The sequence below is a fragment of the Procambarus clarkii genome, chromosome 2, assembly GCF_040958095.1.
Source record: "Procambarus clarkii isolate CNS0578487 chromosome 2, FALCON_Pclarkii_2.0, whole genome shotgun sequence".
Classification (NCBI taxonomy): Eukaryota; Metazoa; Arthropoda; class Malacostraca; order Decapoda; family Cambaridae; genus Procambarus; species Procambarus clarkii.
In genome coordinates this window covers 17,824,883-17,839,630 of record NC_091151.1, presented here as the reverse complement: position 1 = coordinate 17,839,630, position 14,748 = coordinate 17,824,883, and the positions used below count along the sequence as shown (strand labels likewise).

The following is a 14,748-nucleotide window of genomic DNA, read 5'->3' as shown; positions in this document are numbered from 1 at the left end:
GAAAAGATTATAGGAAAAGATCAATTTGTAAGGTAGTCGTGAAAAGATCGCTTTGTATGGTCCCACATAGGAAGAGATTCAGCTTACCTCAAGAGTGTCCATCAGTCAGAAAGACATTCAGCTAGCCTCAAAGAGAGTCCGTCGGTTAGGAAGAGATTCAGGTACAGTATTCTTGAAAATATCTATGAAAAACACCACCATGGAAGCCGCTAGCACTGTTCATCTATGCTATTTGTATCAGATACATCATCACTGAATGCAGAAAACGATTCATCTATGTATCATCTAAATAAATTGTAGATAGCATAGGATTGCAAGGGTGACGCTGAGAGCTACAACTGGATACGCTCGCTGTATCGTCCTCATAGGTGTTGTATCACTTGCATCCAACCTTTGTGTTAGGTCCTTATTGCACCTAGCCTCACCAATATTATGACCCTAATGTTCTTCAAACAATAAGGTTTGAATTTCACCGACAGAGCGTTATCTTTCAACACCGCGTCGGACAGGTGTTTGGGAGCCAGAGGCGCGTGCGCCACCCATGGTTGCTCATTCAGTACTAACCCAGCCAGCAGCCCTAGGGCATTCTGGGAATTTTTTCCAAGATGGCTGCCTCTCACTGGAGATCCTAAGAGTCCATTTCGTACACAATCAACCTCGTACACATTTAGAATTGGTACTGAAAAATCAAAGCGAGTTTTCTCGGTTGGCGCAGTTTCCCTCTGACTGAGAATACTCGGTTGGCGCAGTTAAGTGGTTAACACTTACAATACTGTACTCTATCAACACTTTTTACACTAATTTATATACTTTTCAATCATATATCGTTAACGGAGGCTGCACGACTTGTTGATGGGAATTCAACATCGGCGGATGCAACATGGCTTGCAGAGCATTCGTTGCCGGCGGATGCTCCATGACTTGTTGATGGGAACTCGGCATCGGTGGGTGCAGCATCGCTTGCAGACCATTTGTTGCAGGCCGAGTCTGCACAACTTGTTGATGGGAACTCAGCATCGGCGGGTGCAGCATCGCTTGCAGACCATTTGTTGCCGGCCGAGGCTGCACAACTTGTTGATGAGAATTCAGCATCGGCGGGTGCAGCATAGCTTGCAGAGCATTCGTTGCAGGCAGAGGCTGCTTGACATGTTGAATTCCCAGTGGGTACTTTCACGAACCGTTGAAATCATGAATTTATCTATTGTTGTCTGAATCTGACTTTCTTTGGTTAATATTCTGAGACATTGCTCTCAGCCGCGCGAGTTCACAGTAAACAATGCGGTCACATGGCCCAGCGCAGTACATTCTAGGTCCGTAGGAAAAAAAATACCTATTGCCTATACTGTACTATAAAAGGTATTTAATAAGAAAGCAAAGAATTTTGCTTAATAATAATTGTTTCAAAATATTTTATTAATAATAATTTAGAATTTTCTTCATTAAACTGAATCATTTTAAAAGAAAGTTAAGATTTAATATACGACTCTGGATGATCGAGGTCGGTGGCCTGGTCGCCATTTGAGGGGCCGCGGATGCCAAAACAAACCCAATACTGACCGTCGGTAATATCAACCACCAGACCGGTATATGAGGCTCCAGATACCGAGCTCCTAAACCGGTCGTTATTACCAGCAGATCAGTATACAACAGGCCGTTAAATTGAGTGAATACTGTAGTGTTTTGCCTCTCAAGGTGTTCCTGTACATGGTTGTGTAGCATGAGCCAAGAGTTGTAGTGTACTCACCTAGTTGTGCTTGCAGGGGTTGAGCTCTGGCTCTTTGGTCAAAGTGTGTTTGGAGCTGCATGTGCTCCGGGTTTTCTTCCTTGCATGTTCCTTAACCCTTGAGCGGCGATATTTGTATATATCTGATTTTGTTATGATTTCATGCATGGCATGAAGTTTCGGGGGATGCCCCTTCCGGGGTGGCAATGGAAGCATTTGAGTCAGTTCCTCCAGTCGTGGCGTTTGGGGGTCTGACCAGTGGGCCCCTTTCCTTCCCACCTTTCCGGCCGCTCTGGCTTTTTCTTTGGGGGCTGGGGCTTTGGAGGACGACTCAGCCCTGGGTCCTGATGTGGAGGTTCCTGGGGCTGGGAAGGGGTTGACTTCGGTGTCTTGGGCCCCGTTGGACACCGCTTTGGTTTTTCTACCCTTGGAATGGGGCTTGCTGTTACAAGGAGAGGGGTTTTCTTTTTTCCCTCCGTGTATGAGTTGCATATGGTGTCGGCCCCTCCCTGCATTCGGTTCCATGTCCCTTCGGGTCCATCTGTCCCGTCCGTCCTGAGGTTTTCGGCTTCCAGCATCCCGCCTCATGAGGTACGGGAAGCCATTTCTGCTTAACTCCTGCGCGACCCGGATTACGCCTCTATCATGAATTCGTCTTCATTCAGGTTTGGGACTTAGTCTTCCTACTGGGTTTGTTATGAGGTTTCGGAGTCGTCCTGGCTAGTGGACTGCCCTGTGTTTTCATTGGAGGCGTGGCATACTTTCTGTCGCTCCAGCACGTTTTATTGGCGCAAGGCACTTACGGTGGTCCAGGTTTACCCGGGGGGGGGGGGGAGGTCACCTCGGAGGATTCGTGCCAGGGCTCAGGGTTCCTCTCTTTGTGTTAGGCCGGCTGTTCCAGTTTCGGGGGCCGGCGCTGCCTTCGGACCCATCTGCCTCTTGTCTCTGTGGTGATCGTTGTGTGCGTCTATCGGGTTCTTGCTAGGGGGATCAACCCTTTTGCGGTTTGCCCCGTTGACGGGGCAATGGGGGGGAAGGCTTGCACTGTTTCCTCATGCCTGGTCTCAGGATTTGTGGGCTTTTTAGGTCGTTTCCGACGGACTGCAGTGGCATTGGGTGGCTCCTACTCCTTCAAGGGGTTCGGGGCAGGCCTCTTCTCCTGTGCTCTGTCAGGTCATCTTGGAGTGGGTACGCTTAGGTGTGGTCAAAACGATGATGTCCCTAAGGTGGGTTTCCTGTCTGTTCCAAGTCCCAAAATGGGACTGTGCAGACCTGAGGTTCATTTTAGACTGGTCTTGTCTGAACCCCTGGGTCTTTTGCTCCTCCTTTCGGATAACTACTTTGTCCCAGGTCCGGTCTCCTTTGGAGCCTGGTGCTTGGATCGTGTCCCTGGACCTCCAAGACACTTATTGGCACATCTTGATTCATCCGGGGTTCAGGAACCAACTCGGTTTTGTTGTGGGGCGTCTCGGTTACCGGTTTTGTTGCCTTCAATTTGGCTTGAACCTGGCTTCTCGCTTGTTTACACGCCTTACCCGGGTCGTGGTGGCCTGTCTGAGTCTCTTAGGGGGTTGGGTGCTGGCCTACCTCGATGACTGGCTGGTGTGGGCTTCCAGCTAGTCTGCATGTCTGCTCGCCAGGAATTTGGTTCTTTCCCAGCTCACCGGGTTCGAATTCCTGGTGAACTGGAGGAAATCCCAACTGGTTCCCTCTCAGGTTCGGACTTGGTTGGGTCTTGTGTGGGACTCTTGGACCGCTTCCTTGTTTCTCCCTCTGGAGTCTCTGCTTCGGTTGCAGTCCTGCCTTCTCATGTTTCTGGGGGGCTCCTGGGTCACTCGGAGGTTGCTCGAGTGTTTGTGTGGGAGCCTGAACTTTGCCGTGATGGTCTACCCGCCGGGTCAGGTTTAGCTTCGTCGGCTGTTCTGGTTCCTTCAGAGCCATCCCTTCTGCCTCTCTCGCGATTGCTGGGTTTGGCTTCCAAGGGGCCTTGCGTTGGCTGCTGCGTTGCTAGCTTCCTCTTTGGGGTTTTCGGGGTTCAGTGCCTTGGTGCCTAACCGAGTCCTCGCTATGTGTGATCATGGATGTGTCTTCTCTTGGCTGGGGTCAACATATTACCTGTCACCCTTCCAATATGTTCCAGTTTCCAGAACAATCTCTTATGTGGAACTCTGTTGAAAGATTTTTTAGGTCCTTTTCGTTCTCTCCAAGTATTCCTCCCATTTAGTTTTAATTATTTGTTCTAATATTTTGACTATTACGCTTGTCAATGATACAGGTCTATAATTAAGGGGGGGTCTTCCCTGCTGCCACTTTTGTAGTTTGGAACTATGTTAGCCTTTTTCCACACATCTGCTGTGACTCTTGTACACAGGGAGGCGTGAAAAATCAGCTGAAGTGGAATGCTACGCTCAGGTGCCCATTCTCTCAGAACCCATGGTGAAACTCCATCTGGGCCAACTGCTTTGTTCTTACTTAGCTCCAAGAGCATTTGTTTAACTTCGACTCAAGACACCTCTATGTGCTCTAAGTTGTTCGCTGGAATTCTTATTTTGTCTGGTCCCTGAAGATCTCATTTTGTACAAACACACTTTGGAAATTTTTGTTTAATTTTTCACACATTTCCTTTTCATTTTCCTGTGAATCTGTCTCCCATTTTCAACCTCTGAATATTATCCTTTACCTGCTTCATACCTGCTTGATGGGGTTCTGGGAGTTGTTCTACTCCCCAAGCCCGGCCTGAGGCTAGGCTTGACTTATGAGAGCTTGGTCCACCAGGCTGTTGCTTGGGGCGGCCCGCAGGCCCACATACCCATCATAGCCCAGTTGGTCCAGCACATTTATTTTAGAAAACAATCTAGTTTTCTCTTGAAGATGTCCATGGTTGTTCCAGCAATATTTCTTATTCTCGCTGGGAGGACGTTGAACAATCGCGGACCTCTGATGTTTATACAGTGTTCTCTGATTGTGCCTATGGCACGTCTGCTCTTCATTGGCTCTATTCTGCATTTTCTTCCATATCGTTCACTCTGGTACGTTGTTATTTTATTGTGCAGATTTGAGACCTGGCCCTCCAGTATCTTCCATGTGTATATTATTTGATATCTCTCTCGTCTTCTTTCTAGCGAGTCCATTTGGACAGCTTTGAGACGATCCCAATAATTGAGGAGCTTTATGGCGTCTATGCGTGCTGTATAAGTTCTCTGTATTCCCTCTATTTCAGCAATCTCTCCTGCTCTGAAGGGAAAAGTGAGTACCAAGCAGTGCTCAAGACGGGACAGGACAAGTGATTTGAAAAGTACAACCATTGTGATGGGATCCCTGGATTTGAAAGTTCTCATAATCCATCTTATCATTTTTCTGCTTGACGCAATATTTGCTTGGTTATGCTCCCTAAATCTCAGGTTGTCGGACATTATTATTTCCAAATCCTTGACGTGCTGTTTTCCTACTTTGGGCAGATTCGATTATGTTTTGTACCCTGTATTATGTTTCAGGTCCTCATTTTTGCTGTACCTGAGTACCTGGAATTGATCATTATTAAACATCATGTTACTTTCTGCTGCCCAATCAAAAACTTTGTTAATATCTGCTTGTAGTTTTTCAATGTCTTCAGCAGAGATAATTTTCATGCTGATTTTTGTGTCATCTGCAAAGGATGACACAAAGCTGTGACTTGTACTTTGGTCTATATCTGATAGGAGAATAAGGAAAAGCAGTGGTGCAAGTACTGTACCTTGAGGTACAGAGCTTTTAACTGCGATCGGGCTCGATTTTATTTGGTTGACTGTTACTCTTTGTGTTCTGTTCATCAGGAAGTTGAGTATCCAGCATCCTACTTTACCAGTTATTCCCATTGACCTCATTTTGTGTGCTATCACTCTATGGTCACATTTGTCGAATGCTTTTGCAAAGTCTGTGTATACAACATCTGCATTTTGCTTTTCTTCTAAAGCAAAATGAAAATAATTTTTTCCTAGTCGATCCTCTTATTGTTGAAATTGAATTGACTGAATACCCCTTCTCGCTTGTGAAGGGGTAATACCTGCAACTTGCCTTTAATTATGAATACCTGCAACTTGCCTTTAATTAATTTATAGAAAAGGCCTGGATCTGATTTACATTTGTCTGCTTTACCATTCTCAAAGTTCCTCTCTGCCTCTCTCCTTACTGACGTGTAGCTGTTCCTCGCATCTTTGTATCGCTGATGTGTTTGGGGGTTTGGCCTCTTCTTATAATGATTCCATGTTTGTGTCTTTTGAGCTTTGGCCTCTCGCAATTTCTGTTGAACCAACTCTGTTTCCAAGGTCTGCATCTCTGTTTTGGTATGAATGTTTGTGTGCCATCATCCTATATTTTGCAAAATTTGGCATACATCTCATTAACTTCCTTGCCTAGCAACAAGTCTGTCCAATTATACCCATGAACAAATTGTCTAAGTTCCCCATAGCGTCCTCTATTGAAATCGAGTTTTAACAACCGTTTCAATGTCCCCATTCTGTACTAGATTATATCGCAAAACGTATTTAATGTCCAATAGGACATGATCACTCTTTCCCAAAGGAGGAAGGTACGGATGTGAAATATCTTATTCTTTCCTGGTGAATATTAGATCCAGTACTGATGGAACATCCCCATCCCTCATTCTTGTGGCCTGCTTGACGTGTTGATACATGAATGTTTCCAAGATGAGGTTAACAAATCTGCTTGTCCAAATGTCCTCCATTCTTGCCTTGTAGGCCTCCCAGTCTATTGCCTTAAAGTTGAAGTTCCCCAGTACCAACAAATCGGGATTTATCTTTGTCTGCTCCTACCATAACAGCCCTTTCACAGTTCGTCCCATTGATGGGGAGGTTATCTTAAGGTTATCTTGAGATGATTTCGGGGCTTTTTTAGTGTCCCCGCGGCCCGGTCCTCGACCAGGCCTCCACCCCCAGGAAGCAGCCTGTGACAGCTGACTAACCAACCCGTCCTCTTAAAAAGAACGTCGCTTGTGGCCGTTTGCCCGTATGGTCGAATTTGGACGTAATTTGAAAATGAAAAAAAAAATGAAAATATATTTGGAATTTTTTTTTTCAACAACAGTAAGTTAAGGGTCCTCTGATAGGTTAGGTGGGCAGGAAATTCTCATGAAGTTTCAAAACGTTATGAAAAACATTAATTTAAAGTGTCCTTTTATAACCTCTGCGCGTACGCCGGACGACTCAAATAGAAAACGGAACAGAACGTCACTTTTGTGAGTCGATTTAATTTCAAATTACGTCCAAATTTAGCCATAACGCGCATACCAGCCAAAAGTGACGTTATTTTTAAGAGGACGGGTTGGACTAACACCCAGGTACCTAATTTACTGCTAGGTAACAGGGGCATAGGGTGAAAGAAACTCTGCCCATTGTTTCTCGCCGGCGCCTGGGATCGAACCCAGGACCACAGGATCACAAGTCCCGCGTGCTGTCCGCTCGGCCGACCGGCTCCCTTTGGAGGCTCGCTCTGTTTGGCTCGCTCTGCTCGCTCTGTTTGGCTCGCTCTGCTCGCTCTGTTTCCTCGCGCCTGGTCCCATGATTTGTGGGCCTTTCGGGTCATTTTGTGCAGCTTGTGGTGGCGTTGGGTGACTCGTCTTTCTGGGGGTTCGGGGCTGGTGAGGCAGTCCTCTTCTCCTGCTCTCTGTCGGGTCATCTCGGAGTGGGTTCACTTGGGCGCAGTCGAAACGACCTCGTCCCTCAGGTGGGTTTCCTGCCTCTTACCGGTCCTGAAGCTCCAGTTCATTCTGGATTTGTCCTGTCTGAACCCATGGGTTTATTGTTCCTCCATTCGGATGACTACGCTGTCCCAGGTCCGTTTTCTGTTGGAACCGGATGCTTGGATGGTGTCCCTGGACCTCAAGGATGCATATTGGCACGTCCAGATTCATTTGAATTTACCACTTTTGTTGCCTTCCATTCAGCTTGAAACTGGCGACTCGTGTTTTCACACGCCTTACTCGGGGCGTGCTGGCCCGCCTACATCTGTTAGGTATTCAGGTTCTGGCCTACCTCGACAACTGGCTGGTTTGGGCTCCTAACCAGTCCACGTGTCTGCTCGCCAGGGAATTGGTTCTTTACCAGCTTGCTGGGTTCGGGTTCTAGGTGAAATGGCGGAAGTCCCACCTGGTTCCCTCTCAGGTTCGGTCTTGGCTGGCTCTTGTGTGTGACGCTTAGATCACTTCCTTGTCTCTTCCTTTCTTCCTTAAGTTCATAAATGGCCTCCTATTAGAGTCAAACTCAATATTTGGGGCATTCACGGAAACTCATACAAAAGATTACATGGATGTTGACATCTGGATTTCAAATTATAATTTATCTGGATGTGATAGAAAAACTAGGTTAAATGGAGTAGTAGGTCTGTATATTAAAGAGGACCTGGTATGCACAGAACTACTAAACTCAACTAATGAGGTGCTAGAGGTACTTGGAATTAAGGTAGAGAAACTAAACCTAATTATTATTCTAATATATAAACCGCCAAATACAACGGTTGAGGAATTCACAGAGCAGATGCACAAAATAGAGAACATACTTGATAACCTAGCAAATCCAGCTCCAGATATTCCTTGGAGATTTCAATTTACCGAGTCTAAGATGGAGAATGGCAAACACAAATATCGTAGCAGGAAATGACCCGGGAAACAACCAACCACAGGTCAGAGAACTTTTGAGATTCTGTGACAAATTCTCGCTCAATCAACAGATTACAGAACCCACTAGGAACGAAAACACACTAGACTTGTTATTTACAAACAATGATGAACTAATCAGAGACATTACAATCTCAGATATTACGTACTCAGACCATAAGCTCATTGAAGTGCGAACTAGCATAAATAACGGTAGTAGGTCTAAGAGACCCAACAAGCGAGAAGGAGTATTCAATCAATTCAATTTCAACAATAAGAGGATCGACTGGGAAAAAATAAATGTAGACCTTGCAACCATTCAATGGGAGATGGTCTTAAGCGACAAAACTCCCACAACTCCCAAAACTCCCACAAGTCAGTTGGAATAGCTCAACTGACAGCTGAAGCTTACAAGGTCTGCTTGAAGCACGTGCCTGTGAGGAGGGGCAGAAAGAGTACCACTCTAGAAAGAGAACGCAGACGACTGTACAGGAGAAGGAAAAAATAAACGGAAATGCTTCGGCAGACACAACTAGAACAAGCAAGGAAAATAAACCTAAGCAGGGATATCGAAGAAATAGAACAAACGTTGAAATGATCATATGAGTCTGAGGAAATGGAATTGGAACAGAAAGCTACACAAGAGATAAAGAAAAATCTGAAATATTTTTTCACATATGCAAAATAAAAATAAAAAATCTCTACCAGTATTGGACCGTTAATTACAAATGAAGGTACGTACACAGAGGACAACAAAGAGATTAGTGAAATCCTAAGAAGCCAGTATGAGGCTATGTTTAGCACACCAATAAACAACATGAAAGTTGATGACCCAGACAGCTTCTTTATGAATGACATTCAAGCTGCAAATAATATAACGGATATTACCACAAACTCAGAAGACTTTAAAAGAGAAATTGACAATATGCCTATGCACTCAGCTCCTGGGCCTGACTCATGGAATTCAATATTCATAAAGAAATGTAAAGTACCAGTAGCGAGAGCACTCAGCGTAATATGGAGAAAGAGCCTAGATACAGGGGAGATACCACCAGCACTTAAATCTGCAGATATACAGTAGCTCTGTTGCACAAGGGGGGGAGTAAAGCCTTCGCAAAAAATTATAGGCCAGTTGCACTAACATCACACAATAAAAGTGTTTGAAAGAGTGATTAGGAATCAAATTTCTAGTTTTATGGAACACAATGAGTTGCACAACCCAGGACAACATGGATTTAGAGCAGGAAGATCCTGTCTGTCACAGTTACTCAACCACTATGACAAAGTCACAGAAGCTCTAGAAGAAAAGCAAAATGCAGATGTTTATACGCAGACTTTGCAAAGGCGTTCGACAAATGTGACCATGGGGTGATAGCACACAAAATGAGGTCAATGGGAATAACTGGAAAAGTAGGACGCTGGATACTCAATTTCCTGTCGAACAGAACACAAAGAGTAACAACAACCGTGGACATCTTCAAGAAAAAACTGGATTGTTTTCTAAGAGAAGTGCCGGACCAACCGGGCTGTGGTGGGTATGTAGGCCTGCGGGCCGCTCCAAACAGCCTGGTGCACCAAACTCTCACAAGTCAAGCCTGGCCTCGGGCCGGGCTTGTGGAGTAGAACTCCCAGAACCCCATCAAACAGGTATCAAGCAGGTAACAGTCAATCAAATAAAATCGAGTCCAAGCGAAGTTAATTTAAAAGCTCTGTACCTCAAGGTACAGTCCTTGCACCGCTACCGCTACTGTTCCTTATTCTCATATCAGATATAGACAAAAATACACGTCACAGCTTCGTGTCATCCTTCGCAGATGACACAAAAATCAGCATGAAAATTACCTCTGCTGAAGACATTGAAAAATTACAAGCAGATGTCAACAAAGTTTTCGATTGGGCAGCAGAAAATAACATGATGTTTAACAGTGATAAATTTCAGGTACTCAGGTACGGCAAAAATGAGGATCTGAAACATAATACAGGGTACAAAACACAATTGAATCTTCCCATAGTAGAAAAACAACATGTCTAGGATTTGGGAATAATAATGTCCGACGATCTTACGTTTAGGAAGCATAACCAAGCAAAAATTGCGTCAGCCAGAAAAATGGTAGGATGGATTATGAGAACTTTCAAATCCAGGGATCCCATCACAATGGTTGTACTCTTCAAGTCACTTGTGTTGTCCCGTCTCGAGTACTGCTCAGTACTCACTTCCCCCTTCAGAGCAGGAGAGATTGCTGAAATAGAGGGAATACAGAGAACGTATACGGCACGCAAAGACGAGATAAAACACCTAAATTATTGGGATCGTCTCAAAGCTCTCCAAATGTACTCTCTAGAAAGGAGACGAGAGAGATACTAAATAATATACACAAGGAAAATACTGGAGGGCCAGGTCCCAAATCTACACAGTAAAATAACAACGTACTGGAGTGAACGATATGGAAGAAAATGCAAGATTGAACCAGTGAAGAGCAGAGGTACTATTGGCACAATCAGAGAACACTGTATAAACATCAGAGGTCCGTTGTTGTTCAACGTCCTCCCAGCGACTATAAGAAATATTGCCGGAACAACTGTGGGCATCTTCAAGAGTAAACTGGACTGTTTTCTAAGAGAAGTTCCAGATCAGCTGGACTGTAATGGGTGTGTGGGCCTGTGGGCCGCTCCAAGCAACAGCCTGGTGGACCAAACACTCACAAGTCGAGCCTGGCCTCGGGCCGGGCTTGGGGAGTAGAACGACTCCCAGAACCCCATCAAGCAGGTATCAAGCATACACCTTTTCCAGTTTGTTGATGTGCTTCTTAAGATATGGGCACTGCACAACCGCTGCATATTCTAGCTTTGGCCTAACAAAAGTCGTGAACAATTTCTTTAGTATTTCACCATCCATGTATTTAAAAGCAATTCTGAAGTTAGAAAGCCTTACACAACGTTCTTTATGTGGTCCTCAGGAGATAGTTTTCTATCTAGAACCACCCCTAGAACTCTTTCTCTATCAGAATTCTTTAAGGATTTCTCACATAAATTATAGGTTGTGTGGCGTCTATTTTCTCCTATTCCACATTCCATAACATGGCATTTATTCACATTAAATTCCATTTGCCAAGTGGTGCTCCATGTACTTTTTTTGTCCAGGTCTTCTTGAAGGGCATGACAATCATCTAAATTTCTTATCCTTCCTATTATCTTAGCATCATCAGCAAACATGTTCATATAATTCTGTATTCCAACAGGTAGATCATTTATGTAGACAATGAACTTCACCGGTGCAAGAACTGAACCCTGTGGTACTCCACTTGTGACATTTCTCCAGTCCGATACATTGCCTCTGATTACTGCCCTCATTTTTTCTGTCAGAAAATTTTTCATCCATGTTAGAAGTCTACCTGTCACCCTTCCAATATTTTCCAGTTTCCAGAACAATCTCTTATGTGGAACTTTGTCAAAAGTGTTTTTTTAGGTCCATATAGATGCAGTCAACCCATCCATCTCTTTCCTGTAACATCTCTGTGGCTCTATCGTAGAAACTGACTAAATTCGATACACAGGATTTTCCAGATCGAAAACCATACAGTCTGTCTGATATTATATTATTTCTCTCCAGGTGTTCAGCTCATTTAGTTATTATTTTTTCCAATATTTTGACTATTACACTTGTCAGTGATACAGGTCTATAACTGAGGGGGTCTTCCCTGCTGCTACTTTTGTAAATTGGAACCTTTTTGTTTTTTTTGTAAATTGGAAATGTTAGCCTTTTTCCACACATTTGCTATGACTCCAGTACACAGGGATGTTTGAAAAATCAGGTGAAGTGGTATGCTGAGCTCAACTGCACATTCTCACAGAACCCATGGTGAAACTCCATCTGGGCCAACTGCTTCGTTCTTACTTAGCTCCAAGAGCATTTGTTTCACTTCGTCTCTAGACACCTCTATGTGCTCTATGTTGTTCTCAGGAATTCTTATTGCGTCTGGTTCCCTGAAGACCTCATTTTGTACAAACACACTTTGGAACTTTTCGTTTAATGTTTCATACATTTCCTTTTCATTTTCCATCTATCTGTCCCCCATTTTCAACCTCTGAATATTATTCTTTACCTGCAGCTTGCTTTTAATGAATTTATAGAAAAGGACTGGATCTGATTTACATTTGTCTGCTATGCCGTTCTCAAAGTTCCTCTCTGCCTCTCTCCTTACTGACGTGTAGTGTTTTCTTGCATCTTTGTATCGCTGATGTGTTTGGGGTTTGGCCTCTTCCTATAATGATTCCATGTTTGTGTCTTTTGATCTCTGGCCCTCTTACAATTTCTGTTGAACCAATCCTGTTTCCTAGGTCTGCATCTCTGTTTTGGTATGAATGTTTGTGTGCCTTCATCGTATATTTTGCAAAATATGGCATACATCTCATTTAATTCCTTACCTAGCAAAAAGTCTGTCCAATTATACCCATGAAAAAAATTTCTAATTTCCCCATAGTGTCCTCTATTGAAATCGAGTTTAACAACTGTTTCAATGTCCCCATTCTGTACTAGATTATATCGCAAAGCGTATTTAATGTCCAAGAGGACGTAATCACTCTTTCCCAAGGGAGGGAGGTACTGGATGTCAAATACCTGCTCTTCTTTTCTGGTGAATATTAGATCCCGTATTGCCAGAACATCTCCTTCCCTCATTCTTGTGGCCTGCTTGACGTGTTGATACATGAATGTCTCCAAGATGAGGTTTACAAATCTGCCTGTCCAAATGTCCTCCATTCTTGGCTTGTAGGCCTCCCAGTCTATTGCCTTAAAGTTGAAGTCCTCCAGTACCAACAATTGGGATTTATCTCTGTCAGCTCTTACCATAATCTCTCTCATGACCATTTTGAGGCCCTCTCGTTTGTCATCCAGTTCTTCCTTTGTCCGCGAGTTGCTTGGTAGGCTGTAGGCATTTAAAATTATCAGCTTATCATCTTGATTCCAGATCTGAAGTGCCATTATGTCAATATCTCGAGGGTTTTCAATTATTAACTTTTTACCTTCCGGTGTTCTTTCACCAGCACAATCACTCCTCCTCCCTTCCTAGTTTTCCTGTCAGGTCTCCAAACTGAGTAGCCCCTTGGGAATACGACTTCATTTAAAATATTTTCTTCAAGTTTCGTCTGTTAATGCAACAATATCTGGGACTTTGAGTTTAATTAATTCTTCAACTCCAATATTTTCAATTTCACTCCATCTATGTTGGTATATACTATTGTATATACCATGTGTGTGTATATACTATTGTATATACCATGTGTGTGTATATACTATTGTATATACCATGTGTGTGTATATACTATTGTATATACCATGTGTGTGTATATACTATTGTATATACCATGTGTGTGTATACTTTGTCATATAACGCTTTGAAACTACTGACGGTCTTGGCCTCCACCACCACCTCACCTAACTTGTTCGAACCGTCTACCACTGTTTGCGAAAGTGAATTTTCTTATATTCGGCATCTGTGTTTAGCTAGTTTAAATCTATGACCTCTTGTTCTTGAAGTTCCAGGTCTCAGGAAATCTTCCCAATTAATTTTATCAATTCCTGTTACTATTTTGTATGTAGTGATCATATCACCTCTTTTTCTTCTGTCTTCAAGTTTTGGCATATTTAATGCCTCTAACCTCTCCTCGTAGCACTTGCCCTTCAGTTCTGAGAGCCACTTAGTAGCATGTCTTTGCACCTTTTCCAGTTTGTTGATGTGCTTCTTCAGATATGGGCACCACACAACAGCTGCATATTCTATCTTTGGCCTAACAAAAGTCATGAACAATTTCTTTAGTATATTGCCATCCATGCATTTAAAAGCAATTCTGAAGTTAGAAAGCGTGGCATAGGCTCCTCGCACAATATTCTTTATGTGGTCCTCAGGTGATAGTTTTCTATCTAGAACCACCCCTAGATCTCTTTCTTTATCAGAATTCTTTAAAGCTTTCTCACATTATATATAGGTTGTGTGGGGTCTGTGTTCTCCTATTCCACAATCCATAACATGGCATTTATTAACATTAAATTCCATTTGACAAGTGGTGCTCCATATACTTATTTTGTCCAAGTCATCTTGAAGGGCATGACAATCATCTAAATTTCTTATCCTTCCTATTATCTTAGCATCATCAGCAAACATGTTCATATAATTCTGTATACCAACTGGTAGATCATTTATGTAGACAATAAATATCGCTGGTGCAAGAACTGAACCCTGTGGTACTCCACTTGTGACATTTCTCCAGTCCGATACATTGCCTCTGATTACTGCCCTCATTTTTTTCTGTCAGAAAATTTTTCATCCATGTTAGAAGCTTACCTGTCACCCCTCCGTGTGTACTCGCCTAATCACCT

At 43.5% G+C, this 14,748-nt stretch overlaps 1 protein-coding gene across 1 annotated transcript in view; it reads left to right on the top strand.

Annotated features, from left to right (window-relative positions):
* The window catches only part of Acadvl (Acyl-CoA dehydrogenase very long chain), a 224,065-nt gene that overhangs the window by 133,885 nt on the left and 75,432 nt on the right, over positions 1-14,748 (top strand). The gene's annotated exons all lie outside the window — the stretch shown is intronic.